At 39.4% G+C, this 12,583-nt stretch overlaps 1 protein-coding gene across 1 annotated transcript in view; it reads left to right on the top strand.

Moving 5' to 3' along the window:
* LOC146477062 (uncharacterized) overlaps window positions 1-12,583 on the top strand; it is a 450,556-nt gene that overhangs the window by 173,243 nt on the left and 264,730 nt on the right. The gene's annotated exons all lie outside the window — the stretch shown is intronic.

Here is a 12,583-nt window from a genome sequence, read left to right as displayed (position 1 = left end):
GGTGGTTATGGATGTTCTCTGGAACTGCACATTCATAGTTCTTTCTGATTTGACAGACAATAGTGCCTCCCGTGTCATGGCAGGGGAGGAGAGGGCAGTAGTAGTAGTAGTAGTAGTAGGAGGAGGAGGAGGTATGTATGCATGTATAATTTGTTTGTTTATTTCTTTGTTAGTTAACTAGTTACTTTGCTTGAAGTTTGCTATTATTATCCAAATTCACTGGGATAACATTTTCATGCCTTTATCTTAAAGGCAAACAAAATGTAAGCTCACACTAAGGAGACAATTCAATTGAAGTTTAGTATCTAAGATTTAACCCATGGAGATTATGTTCATATCAAAAAGTCTCTTTCATGGAGACCCATGGGATTTCAATGACCCACTTTCAACGAAGTTGTTGAATTGTCTTTTTTGTTGTCACCATGATGACCAGCTACGACGCAACTTTGCAAGTGCCTGCCAACTTGCAAATCGTGGGACCCTCACTCCGTGGCAAAACCACCTATCTCTATTAGTTGCTGTGCGATGCGCCTGTGTATTTTCGCCACGACAATGGATCTCCCTGTCACCTCCAAAAAATAGAGTATTGCTAAAGCTCGTACTGGTAACCCATCTTTGATCAATTAGAGAAGCTCGGGGTGGGGTTCCATCAAACCCTTCCCGAAGACCTGGAAGCGCTCTTTTCATCCTGGACGCATCCAGGGTTGTTGATTCTAGATGATCTCATGCTCGAGACGGTGCAATCACCTTGCATCACTCAGCTGCTAACATGCTGTACCCACCACTTGGACCTGTTTGCTGTCACACTGACTCAAAACCTGTATCCGGGAGAATGCAAGCAAACCAGTAGAAATTGGAATTACCATTACACAGTGCTTTTTCGAAATCCCGCTGACCTACATTACATCAAAGTCTTGGGCAACTGTTGAATGGGGAACAGCCAGAGGTTTCGGGAACTCTATAAAAAAGCCACCAAACGACCCTATGGCTACTTTCTAGTAGACAATCATCCAAGAACCTCCGAAGCCATTCATTTCAGAACACATCTCCTGTTCAGCGAACCCCAACCCATCAACATCTTGCAATCGCTAAAATCAAAGACCATGTGTTCCGAGAGAGGTCAAGGCAAGGGAATGCTACACATCCCTTGTAACACGACTGGTCCACCAACACACCTCTGGCAGCGTCTGACCGATCAAACCCAGGATCTGAGAGAAGGAACACTACAGATTCGTTGGCGATTGGGACATCCCAGACCCACCCTGAAACAATCCTTGGCTGAAAAAGGGACGACGTCTCAAGTTCGATGTCCAACAAAAAACGGCCACCAAAGGGTTGATAGCGGGCTGTGTGATAGTGGGGATCCTGGCTATCAGAGTCTTTTAGGACATTTTCTACCAACAGGAAATCAGTTTTCAGCTTGCCAGATTCAGAGTCAAAGAATTGAACAAAACATACGAACTGTTCCAAAACAGAAATATCAGTGACATCATCACATAGCAAACCCACAAAATTTGATTTATGAAGCTAACTTGGCCAAGAACCAAAAACATCTCTCGTACAGCACCAGGTGATCCGTGATTCAAGTATTCCATTTCTTCAAGTCCCAAATTATCCAGTAGTGACAATAAGGAAGTAAACTTTCTGTTGGGGAGTTCTTCCTTAGCAAGCCAATACAAAGAATCTTCCCCACATTTACTGTAAAAAGTACCTGTATTCAATGGACACCTCTATTAAGCGGACGCTGACACCTTTAACTTGACTTTTATGGTCCTTTCTGCAAAAAGTATCCATGTTTTTGTCCACGTTTTAATAGATCGATCACTAAAAAAGATTTGTCACATCTTTGTACACACTTAACAAACAAGAAATACTATCTCTGGTTGCAGCCTGATTAACAAAGAAATGATCAAATTAGTAATACGTGACCTCACCAACAAAACATTTCAGTGTGGCAAACAGGAAATTCATGTACCTAGAGGCATGTCTGTAGAACTAATTACATAATACAAATCCTTCATCAATTTCTGTCTCAACCAGTTATTTGAAAACTATACTTGCATAGTAGCTCCTATCCTGCGAGCAGTGGTTTCTCGAATCCTTTCGTAGCGTAGCGTCCGATGGAGACCACAACCTTGATGCTGAACTGTCTCGTGGAAGTTCTTGATGATAAGGCTTGTTACGTTTCCTATCGTGTGAAGGATGACTGGGAACTTCGTATCTTCTGTAAATTTCCTTCGCTGGATTCCACCACCTACCCACAGTACTCCATCATGGTCAAGGAATGGGGAAAGGGAGTACAACGAACTTATTGTTTTTACGGCACTCTTCTTACGCTGACTGGAGCTCTGTCTTGTCCTTCTTGGAGTGGCTTTAAACATTCCCATCTCTCTTCAAAAAGCGACTTTCTGGGCTGCTTTAAGGATCTTCCTTCAGCTGACTCCACCTCTTCCGCTGTCAGGGCAGACCCTTGTTGACTCCTGATTGGTTCAGCACACCTTTCCTTCTTGGATTACGTCAGTTGGCGGAGTTTTCGTTTGTACCTTAGACAGATAGCAACGGCTTAATGTGCTCTGTGCCAATCCGAGAAGTAATTTAAACTATTGAAAAGGCTCCATGGCTCTTGCATACTTGTTGTATAAAATGTCACTTTCTTCACCTCTGAATCAGTCTCACAAGCACTCGCGTTGGAAGGAAAGAAATTAGTGAATTGTTTGTTTTTTCATTGCGAAGGAAGGAATAGTTAGATTTGATGCCAACTCTCGCCAATTCCGGCAATAATTTTCACTATAGCAGTGCTTGTTTACCGCTAGGTAAACTGCACAAATTCCACAGATATGATACAGCAATAAAGAAGGCGTTCCCAAAGAAGTGGTTCGGTTTATGAGTTGTGTTTATCTGTGGAAATTTCCCAAGATGGCAATCCCTTGCAAAAGATCTGAAAAGTCATGCTCACATGCCATTTTCATTGGCCAATCAGAGCGAAAAATAACCGAATTGCTTTTCAAAGTCACGCTTTTCAAAGTGTTTTCTCCAAAGACAAAACATCTGGATGTGAGATTAATGAGGGTATTTCAAAAATGCACAAAACGGTCTTTGCGATTTCAACATTTTTATACAATAATGGAATCCAATCCTCCTTCACTGTTATGCAAAGCATCATGCAATTTATGCTAAAGTTGCCACAGAACAAGAAATAAACATGTATCAATAAATTATCATGCACCTAATTACTTGCAAAATGTTTTCAAGCCTCTTGAAAATCTCATTGCTCTGCCTTTTGGAGGCCATCGCTTGGGTATGGGCTTGCTCTCGTTTTAACATCTTTTTCTCCTTGTTCTAAATAATATAATTAATAATTAATAGTATATAATTTCTGGAAAAGCCATGCAAGGATATAATTTAGCACCCTCCTTCCAAACAAGTAGCCCTTTTAACTTAAATTAAGCAGATACTTTGACGAGAGTGAAGACTTTAAAATCAACAACTTTTTTCAAAAAGTAATAATATATTATTGTCTTTCCTCAATAAGATTATCATCCCTTATGCTCCCAAAATATTGGCAATAATTCAAAATTATTTTCTTCCAGTGGTTAAAGCAATTATTCTCAGATTATTTTGATTGTATATCTACTTTAAGGAAACAAAATTATTGATAAATACCTGAATAGAAGTTGGATCATTAGGATCTCTTGATCTCTTGGAAGGATTCTTTTTCTTTGTAAATGAATTTGCTTTTGGCACTGTTTCTTTGGCTTAAGTCTTGGACTGGATGAAAAAAGAAATAATAATTTTAAAAGTAATAATTAGATCCATGCTTAAAAGTCATCGCAAAAGGCGTTAAAAAAATAATTTTTGAGACTCCCGTCTGTCAACGACAGCATAAATTGTCAAATTTATCGAGATAAGACAGGCCTTTGTAGGATCGACTTTGCGGCTTATTCACCAACAGGTAATAAGAAAGAAAATATGTGGGGAAGGTGATGACTGGAAATCTAGCACTAATTAAACCTTGAACAAAATAATAAACTCGATCACAAGTGTATCATTTGAAAGTGCGTGGGATTTTCAATTTTGTTTAATAGCTTTTTTAGTGCCGCGTTTGTTTGCGCTTAAAAATCAAAAGACCATTTAACGACAGTATGATTGGGTCGAAATTAAAATATCTGAATCATTTTAATCATTTAATACGGGTTACAGCCGGATCGATCTTACTGAAGTAAGATACAAATATTAGAGATGTTGGTTCTTTATTTTGTCGTGAGAATGTACCTTATTCGTACTAAATTTCGCGAGGCTTTAATTTCGCGATTTTCGCGATTTGTAAAAAAAACCGCGAAATTAAAGACTCGCTAAAATTAGGATACGCGAGAATTAAACACGCGAAATTTAATACAGTTCTATAATTGCTTTAATCAATGATTAACTGCGTTTATAGCTACATGGTAATTGTCATCAGTCTATTTATCTTCTACTTCAGCAATTTCTTCATCCAAATCACTCATGTACATGTAGCTCTTTCAAAACATCTTTCGTGCAGTCATCAAAATGTCCATTTAGGTCAGGCTCTTTATAATTAGCCAACACGAGCTCTTTGTATTTTTCAATTATCAATCTGTTCTTTGCTGTGGCTTCGATTTCAACCACACTTTTAACTGGAATTTAAAGTCCTCCTTGTACAAGCGGTGATCTTCTGGGCGTTGTATGTATGACTTCAGCGAAAGCAACCCCTCCTCTTAAAAACAAACAAACAAAAAAAAAAAAAAACCTGTAGGCCTAGAGATCTCTCTGGGTAAGTGACCAATGATTGAGTCAGCAGGCCATCCCGGAAGGCGCTTATAAGCAGCTATAGCATAGCGATCATTGAGGTTTTCTCTTTCGCGAGAAAGGTTCGAACGTTGCCTAAGGATCGGTTTCCAAACTATAGACAGTGCACCACAGTAATAATATAGACATTGCACAAGGCTGTATAGGAAGACATACTTAAATTGTATTTCATTATTATTCATCTATAGTTTTGTTCTGTTTCAAGGGTGTTAAGTATTTATAATCATTACGGAACTGTGTGGCATAGGTATTTAAAATCACATTTTTACAATTGACTTATTGCAGTAGCATTTGATTGATTTGCAGTATTTGCTTGATTTTTCTGATTATCAACGCTATTTCTATAAGGTACGTAATTGCAAATCATGATTGTAAATCAATCATTATTTAAGTGATCATTCAATAAAAAACAGTTTTCTAAGTCTGTCTTTTGTCAATTTTCGCGAAATTAAATGCCCTAAATTTATAATTTTTTGCAAAATCGCGAAATTTAATGCTCGCGAAATATTCGTATTCCAAGTTCGCGAAATTATGTGCCCGCGAAAATTAGTACGAATAAGGTACATAATTATCCCTACTAAAGGTGTATGGTATTTTGTTTTGCGCACAAAACTTATCATTTTTCTAGCAGCGAAAATCTTGAACATTAACTTTTATTCTAAACGGTAACCATGCTGCAAATAAGAAAAGAAAATGTTCACTCCGGGTCCCGGGAATAAATTTATGTGCTTTCCGGCCAACGGGAAATTTTGCGGCGCAGGTTGACACAGGCTTTGAGCTCTCATACTAAAATGAATAGTGTAATATTCACACAGTTTTCTTTTAGCAGCAATAATAAGAGAAAACTCTTGCATGTGTATAAGACGCTTTTCAAGCTTTTCACCAAAAAAATCTATAAGTAGATAATTAAATAAGTCAAATAAATAAATAAAATATATTTTTTTGAGATTTTCGAGGTACGCACGTGCGTACAGAGTTACAGCTTACAGAAGCCGAGCTCCTCTGTTGTTCTAGGCAAGCCAATCACTCAAGTTTTCTTGATGCAAATTACCTACAAAATAAGAGAAATGTTTATGTACAAGTAGAAATATTATTTTAAATTTATAGTGCCCAAAGAAACACCCGGGGAAACTGAATTCCCACAGAGTCGCAGCTTACAGAAGCCAAGCTCCTCTGTTGTTCTAGGCAAGCCAATGGCTCAAGTTTTCTTGATGCAAATTACCTACAAAATAAGAGAAATGTTTATGTACAAGCAGAAACACAGTATTATTTTAAATTTATAGTGCCCAAAGAAACACCCGGGGAAACTGAATTCTCACAGAGTTGCAGCTTAAGGAAGCCAAGCTTCTCTGTTGTTCTAGACAAGCCAATCACTCATTCTTGGTGCAAATTACCTACAAATTAAGAGAAATGATTATGTAAAACTAGAAATGTTATTTTAAATTTATAGTGCCCAAAGAAACACCTGGGGAAACTGAATTCCCACAGTCGCAGCTCACAGAAGCCATGCTTCTCTGTTGTTCTAGGCAAGCCAATCACTCAAAGTTTTCTTGATGCAAATTACCTACAAAATAAGAGAAATGTTTATGTACAAGCAGAAATACAGTATCATTTTAAATTTATAGTGCCCAAAGAAACACCCGGGGAAACTGAATTCCCACAGAGTTGCAGCTTAAGGAAGCCAAGCTTCTCTGTTCTAGGGAAGCCAATCACTCAAAGTTTTCTTGATTGAAATTACCTACAAAATATGAGAAATGTTTATGTTCAAACAGAAATATTATTTTAAATTTATAGTGCCCAAAAAAACACCTGGGGAAACTGAATTTTCACAGAGTTGCAGCTTACAGAAGCCAAGCCCGTCTGTTGTTCTTAAGGGTATGCCAAACAAACCAATATGATCAGCAGTGAAATTAATTTGCAAAAATGTAATTTTTTAATGTATTTTTTGTTCCCAAGAAGCACCTGGAGTAAGTAATTCTCACAGAATCACAGCTTATGAAAGCCAAGTTCCTCTGCTACTTCAGGAAGGCCAAACATTCACTGAAAGTAAATTCAAAATAACAAAATTATTATCAGCTCCGTAAAAGAGATTCTCAAGGTGGCTAGCTATGTCTCCTTTGCATGCATAATGTGATTTCACAAATTGTATATACTATTAAACTACACTGATGATGACACATGACACATGACGTTTGGCATGCCAGTAGAATGCCCTTAAACAACCCACTGTTGACATAAAGAGAGACTTGTGGTGATCATTGGCAACATTCATCACATACTACATGTAGTAGACAAACTTGGTATGTAAATGACCAACATCTACCACATGTAGCTCCCAATAAGTGTCTTTCGTGAGATAAAACACCTATCAGAATGGTGTATGGTAAGGTCATGGTCAGGTTAAATCTTATTCATTTTGGAAACTACAATTTTCTGTGGCATGCTCGATCAATAATCACAAAACAGAGGTGAAAGCTACAAAAGACCTGTAATGCATGGCAAAGGAAACAAAATTCAACTTCAGTCCCACGTGCACCAAGTGAAAATGTGTTGTCATGAAGCTTGACAAGCAGCATGTAAAGGGCCTTCAAGTCCAATGTCACTGCAGAAAATAATGCATTTACATCAGTTGTGCAATGAAAATAGTAGTTATTTTAGTCTAACAAACAACGTATAACAAAGGAACTAAAGCTACAGTGCAAGTTTCAGAAACCTAAGATTTACACATTCCTTGGGCACTATGAACAATCCCTTTGCAGGGTTCGTAAAGAAATGGAATTAAACATTGCATGGCTTCTTGCTTTTTGTCACCCATCAAACATTAGGAAAATAAGAATAAAGTATATGCTAGGCAATGTCAACTTTGGTTTAACTCAGATATGCTCAGTCTACTTTAGGACAAATTAAGGACTTTTTAAGTACTTTTAAAAGAATTCCAGGACATTTCAAGGATAAATGGGTTTTTAGGGAACTTTCATTTGGGCCTTTTGATGGAATTCATGGACTTTTCAAGACTGTAGCCAGGTGACTGTTGTAGGCCTACTCACAGGTGTCGTCCATCGGCAGGTCTATTCCGGGGGTGAGGGGTGGGGGGTGAGGGGTGAGGGGTAGGGGGTGAGGGGTGAGGGGTGGGGGGTGGGGGGTGAGGGGTGAGGGGTAGGGGGTGAGGGGTGAGGGGTAAGGGGTGAGGGGTAGGGGGTGAGGGGTGAGGGGTGAGGGGTGAGGGGTGGGGGGTGGGGGGTGAGGGGTGAGGGGTGAGCCAATTGTTCGAAACGAATTCTAGTCTGAAATGTCAGCCGTCTCTTCTCCCTAACCCACAGGGGGTTATGGGGAGGAGACAGCTGACATTTCAGACTATAACAATTCAAGATTCAAGACTGTAGTTTCTTTCCCCTATTTTACTGAGATCTGAGACGCATCTAATACCCGACATTCACTAATGGAGTGTATTGTAACGTGGTACATGTGACACTGATAAGTTTCCTGAGAACTATAATTTTTACATTGTTGCTAATTTACTTGAATTTAATCAGTGATTTAATTCACACACTATCTTAGGTGCTAGAACAAAATGGGTTCCATAGCAGCCCAGAAACCCCTTTCCCTTTGTCATACTGTCTCCATATGTGACCCTCCACGCGAAAAGAGGGCTTATGGATTTCACTCCAAATAGTGAATTTTTTTCACGGTCACGGCGCGTGTATTTAAAACTTCACACTGTGAGGTGGAAATTTCACGCCGTGTTCACGCTATTCCGAAACGTTTTCACTCTGGGAGTGAATCTGAAGACTGGGAAATAAATTCACGCCGCCCGGTCACGCCGTGAAAGTAAAATTATAAAGGAGTGAAATATTTCACGCCGTGAAATGTAAACCTCGCCGTGAAAGTTTTCAATGGCGTCAGAGTGAAAAATAATGAAAATAATTTACTAGGATCCGGTTACGTATCGCGGCGAGTTTAATAAACAAAATGCCCCAGTAAACATACTTCTGAAGTATTATAAAGCTTAATCCATTATTTACGCCAAAATTTCACAAATAAAACACAATATCCTTAATAATAGTGTTCTGCTTTTGTTCAGCCAGGTCAACTTTCAAGTCAACTTAAGAACGTGGTTTGTGATCATTTGCATGAAATCAACATCTTGTGATAATGTTGTCAACAGCCTGTCAAAGTTCATTATTCCATTGGTTGGTTTATCGGTAGCCTGAGAAATGAGGCGCCTCTTATCGCGCTTTAGTTTGAATTGAGACGCGGTTGTTGGCAGACGTAGTATCTCAGAACTATAAACCTGTGATCAGGCTCTCAGTCTTGGTATTTTAAAAACCATTCCTGCAAAAATTTAGCGAGCGACCGCGTAAAAATAAATAAGAGTATTGCTAAAATTGGGCCTTATCACAGGTTAAATGGAGAAACCGACTAAACTTCTGTCAAGGGACATTTAAACTCACCCCAGTTAAACTCACCCCCCACCCCCACCCCTCACCCCTCACAACCCACCCCCACCCCCCACCCCTCACCCCTCACCCCTCACCCCTCACCCCTCACCCCCCCACCCCTCACCCCTCACCCCTCACCCCTCACCCCCCCCCCCCCACCCCTCACCCCTCACCCCCGGCAGGTCTATTCCGGGGGTGAGGGGTGAGATGCGTCTCAGATCTCAGTAAAATAGGGGAAAGAAACTACAGTCTTGAATCTTGAATTGTTATAGTCTGAAATGTCAGCTGTCTCCTCCCCATAACCCCCTGTGGGTTAGGGAGAAGAGACGGCTGACATTTCAGACTAGAATTCGTTTCGAACAATTGGCTCACCCCTCACCCCTCACCCCTCACCCCCTACCCGTCACCCCTCACCCCCGTGATTGCATGCAGCAAAGGACGGAAATTTCCCCCTGTGCATCCTCGATCAGTATAGTTCCGCTTGTAAGCACCAACATGACTACAGTGAAGACCACCACTAACATGAGATGCGTTGGCTTGTGTACATTATTAAATGAATTTTTCGCGACACGTGAATTTCGAGATTTTGAAGTGTACATCGCAGCACTTGACTTTGGCCAATTTTCTAAAGGCTTGCACGGCAAGTCACTTAATTTAATTTTCGTGACTGAATTTTCCCGTTTTCACGAAATATGCAAAATTAGAAAGTGTCGCAAAAAATTTATGTGCTAAGTTTGTTTTTCGAATTGAATTGATAATTTTATCGTCAGCTGTAATTGTTTGTGCCACTGAAGTCCCAGTACACGTTACTTCAGCTTTATTTACGCACGTCCGTTAAAAATTTTAAGGACCAATCTTATCAGCGGCCAACCTCAAGCTTTACTCAGTTGGACGATTCGACCATTGAAATGCCTTAATCGGCAACGGCAAATACACTAGAGCTTATTGTCGTGAGAGTTATCTCTCGAATATAAGTGATACCAGCATATTTTAGTTACTAAAAACATGTTTGTTGTTTATTTTTATGTTCCGTTTTTAAGGGAAAAACGGAAATCTGAAATTGAAAGAAATTATAAACTGAACGCAGTGAACTTTTTTCTTTCTTTTTTCTCTGATCCTAGAGAGGATTGGAAATGAAGATTCGAAATGTAACATGCTCAATCCCAAATACAAACGAGAAAAGGGAAAAACATTTTTTCCCTGCCCACCAAAAAAAGGGGGGGGGGGTGAAGGAAGAAAACTGCTCGCTACTTAAAGTAACGATTCAACAAAACCAGTCTAGATTCCGGTTTTTCACAAGCCACTTTGGCAAATTCATAAAAGTTAATCCAGATTATTTACAGTTACAGTTGTGTTGCAGTTTTAAGATTCCGAATTAATATGAGAGTAGAGGGTTCATATCTCAAGAGCAGAACGTTTGTTTGTGTAATGACAATAACAACATTTGTAATTGTATCATGACAATAGCGACGTTTAGTAGTATTGACGGTTGCTCCACTTAGTGTCATTGACAAATCAGCTCAACAACCGGTTTTTCGAAGGCCATATGGTAAATTATTAACCAGGGAAAGTTAATCTAGTTTATTTGTATATATAAAGTTACAGTTTTGTTACACTTTGAAGAATCAAAACCAACATGACGTCAGTTGTATCATTTAGTCGATCCAAGATCAAAGATCTTACGAGTCTCAAACAAAAAAGCAATACAATAAACAATAGCCACAGTTTGGATTACTTTTATGTGTTTGTCGAGGTCAATAATGTTAAGGTGGATCGCAGATCCCCACAGCTCGCAACATGAACAAATTAAACGTACCCTCACCCCCAAACTCGTGATTTCGTGTGAGATTGCAGGATGTTCGTTTATCACGTATTTGAGAGTCTAGATCCACGTCTTTTAAACTCACCCCCCACCCCCATTCCTCACCCCTCACCCCCCACCCCCACCTCTCACCCCCCACCCCTCACCCCTAACCCCCCACCCCTCACCCCTCACCCCTCACCCCCTATCCCCCACACCCCTCACCCCCGGAATAGACCTGCCGCTCTCGGAGGGTAGATGTCATTCCATAGAGTGTCAAAGGGCAAACCTTGGTATGATACTTGCTTTCAAATTCAGTTGGTAAGAAAGTTCTTGGTTCCTTAACTATTTCATTCACATGAGAAATTTCCATTTGATACCATCTTTTATAGAAAACCGGTTTGTTCATAACTCTAATCAAAGAATTATACCATAAGCTTTGTGTGAGGAAGGATTCTACCGTTTCTATTGAGCCTTGATAGTTTAATTCAGACCATATCTCGAGAATCTCTTTCAGAAAGGGGCTAAGATTGTTAGCAAGCTTTTTCGAGTCTTTAATATCAAGTCTGACCCTAAAAACAGTTTGGCCTCCAAGTTTTTCGAGTTCAGCGTCAAAAAAAACTTTCCATTTCCCCTTATTTCTTTCGTCCAAGTACTTTCCTATCCACACAGACTTTAGGGCTTTGTTAAAAGAGGCAATGTCGACCATTGTGAGTCCTCCGTTGCCATAGTTTTGGATAATAACGTTTCTCTTGATTTTATCGAAATAAAGTTGGTAACACGTTATATGAGGCTACTGTTCTGAGGTATAATGTTAAGGTGTTCCTGGAGGCTAATTTGCACATTTTCAACACATATCTTCATGCATAAAATCTGTTGAAAAAATCACTTAAACTTCGTCAAATTTTCACATTTAACATGTCATTGCATGTAGATTTGTTAAAAAAAATATTTTAATACCGAAAGAATGAAAGGAATTCCTGAACTTTGATCTGTTAATGGGCGTGGTGAAAACCTTGCCATTTGGCATATCTCTATAAAACTCAAAGAGAATGTCCTGCATTTCAAAAAGCATTGGCCAATGGATGTGTAACGTTAAGACCTAGAATCGTGTGGAAGTACGTCAGAAAACTCAAACGGAAAAAAAATTGTCTACAAATGTAATAATGCAATCTCATAAAAAATGTGACACCACTGCGAGTCTTGTATTTGAAGGCATTTGATGTACTCCCACAAAAATGTTCGTTCAAGTACGTATTTTATGGCTGCCAAGTTTCGAGCCCTTCTGAAATACCTTTGATAGTAATTTTAAATGAACACGCTCCCATGTTTCAATCAACATGCATTTTTTCCTCAAAAATTGAGCTGGAATCGTCAAAAAAGCAGCTTGAAAGCTTCTGTCAGCTTGGAATCAATGGCAGCCATGTTTTTTTACGCCTGTAATAACAGTTTACAGCGGTAAACCATCAAAAACGGTCCTTTTTAGGCCCTTTTTTTCCTTTTACGGGGTGCTTTT

The sequence above is a fragment of the Pavona decussata genome, unplaced genomic scaffold (assembly GCF_977016875.1).
Source record: "Pavona decussata unplaced genomic scaffold, jaPavDecu1.1 SCAFFOLD_72, whole genome shotgun sequence".
In the NCBI taxonomy this organism is placed as follows: Eukaryota; Metazoa; Cnidaria; class Anthozoa; order Scleractinia; family Agariciidae; genus Pavona; species Pavona decussata.
Note: the sequence above shows the minus strand (reverse complement) of the source record. Positions and strands in the feature narration are given on the sequence as shown.